The sequence below is a fragment of the Schistocerca piceifrons genome, unplaced genomic scaffold (assembly GCF_021461385.2).
Source record: "Schistocerca piceifrons isolate TAMUIC-IGC-003096 unplaced genomic scaffold, iqSchPice1.1 HiC_scaffold_641, whole genome shotgun sequence".
Lineage (NCBI taxonomy): Eukaryota > Metazoa > Arthropoda > Insecta > Orthoptera > Acrididae > Schistocerca > Schistocerca piceifrons.
In genome coordinates this window covers 22501-25000 of record NW_025728885.1, presented here as the reverse complement: position 1 = coordinate 25000, position 2500 = coordinate 22501, and positions in this window count along the sequence as shown.

The following is a 2500-nucleotide window of genomic DNA, read 5'->3' as shown; positions in this document are numbered from 1 at the left end:
GCACCCAACATCACAATAGTACCTCCTGTCACAGCGCACAAACAATGACATGAGTCAAAGACACAGGTCTCACACAAGCATAGAATTGGAGCGCCGCCTCTAATAAGCCAAAGGTGCATCCTGACGTGACAAATCTGATCATGTCACAAGCATTCACTTACTATAATCACTATCAACGAACCTGCCGCCCCCGCCCCCCCCCCCCTACACCTTTCCTTACAACAACGTGTAACCTAACCTAACCTAACCTAACCTATGTTGTACCTTAACCTAACCTATGTTGTACCTTAACCTAACCTATGTTGTACCTTAACCTAACCTATGTTGTACCTTAACCTAACCTATGTTGTACCTTAACCTAACCTATGTTGTACCTTAACCTAACCTATGTTGTACCTTAACCTAACCTATGTTGTACCTTAACCTAACCTATGTTGTACCTTAACCTAACCTATGTTGTACCTTAACCTAACCTATGTTGTACCTTAACCTAACCTATGTTGTACCTTAACCTAACCTATGTTGTACCTTAACCTAACCTATGTTGTACCTTAACCTAACCTATGTTGTACCTTAACCTAACCCATGTTGTACCTTAACCTAACCCATGTTGTACCTTAACCTAACCCATGTTGTACCTTAACCTAACCCATGTTGTACCTTAACCTAACCCATGTTGTACCTTAACCTAACCCATGTTGTACCTTAACCTAACCCATGTTGTACCTTAACCTAACCCATGTTGTACCTTAACCTAACCCATGTTGTACCTTAACCTAACCCATGTTGTGCCTTAACCTAACCCATGTTGTGCCTTAACCTAACCCATGTTGTGCCTTAACCTAACCCATGTTGTGCCTTAACCTAACCCATGTTGTGCCTTAACCTAACCCATGTTGTGCCTTAACCTAACCCACGTTGTGCCTTAACCTAACCCACGTTGTGCCTTAACCTAACCCATGTTGTGCCTTAACCTAACCCATGTTGTGCCTTAACCTAACCCATGTTGTGCCTTAACCTAACCCATGTTGTGCCTTAACCTAACCCATGTTGTGCCTTAACCTAACCCATGTTGTGCCTTAACCTAACCCATGTTGTGCCTTAACCTAACCCACGTTGTGCCTTAACCTAACCCACGTTGTGCCTTAACCTAACCCATGTTGTGCCTTAACCTAACCCATGTTGTGCCTTAACCTAACCCATGTTGTGCCTTAACCTAACCCACGTTGTGCCTTAACCTAACCCACGTTGTGCCTTAACCTAACCCACGTTGTGCCTTAACCTAACCCACGTTGTGCCTTAACCTAACCCACGTTGTGCCTTAACCTAACCCACGTTGTGCCTTAACCTAACCCACGTTGTCCCCTAAAGTAACCCACGTTGTCCCCTAACGTAACCCACGTTGTCCCCTAACGTAACCCATGTTGTCGCCTAAACCTGCTCTGTAATTGTTATACGACTCGTTCAATTAGTGTAGTGTTGCCCACCCGCAACCCTCGCAATATAGTTCGCTACTCGCACTGCCCGCTCCCCTGTGTATCGCTTCATGTTAAACACCTTGCAAGTCTTGCTGACTTTCCACATGCTCCTGCTGTACACTGTAATGTGGATGGCAGCAGGACGTACATGCCGCCCCTCCCCACGTCCCCACCTTGCCCCCCTGCCTTCGCAAGCTGGTTGGTGAGAAGTTTGCATGTTCAATGCCCTTCGCATGCGACGTACTCAGGCTACGTTGTGGTGCGGCCTGTGTCAACCGTCCGCTAATGTCGTACGCGTAAACCACAATCTGTACTGCACATTCGTCCTTATGTACCGAATGATACATCGTGGCACATGTGTGACCGTACAACGACTGCGCCCAAAAACGGCGGACCATACAGTGCAAATATTGTGCACGCAGCTACGTGTCGTCTCCCTATGAGAGCTGGATTGCAGTGTGGTACGCCATAGAGACGTGTGGGAGGAACGGACGCCGTGGATGGCGATCAGCATGAGCTGTCTGTTGATGTATTCGGACCTAGTCGTCTCTCCTCACACACCGTGATGGCATGGTGCACCGCGTTCCATATCTGCGACATGCTACAGAGGCCGGTTGACAGTCGTTCGAGCAATGGACATCGCATACGTACGGGGGCCACCTTCCACGTATTGTCTAGGCGTGCACATTTTGTTGCGTGTATGTGGGCAGACGTAGTGTGGCGTGACACCTGACACAGGCATGCAATAATCGTTGAAGTTGCAAATGGCGATGGACGCCTGCGTTTTCTGGTGAAGTTACGCAAATGAACAAATGGTAACCTGTTGTGGTGCGGTTGTTCTCGCTAGGGGTGAATCGGTGATGGCGACGATAGGTTGAGGTACGAACCGGTTGTTCCAGCGATACCCACCATGCCGACGAAACTGAACGGCATCTGGGTGTGAAGCGATACGCGGCGGTGGCTGGGTGGGACCGTCCCCGGCCGGTGAGGGGGCGCCTCCCGGCGTGCTGGCCGCGCGGTGC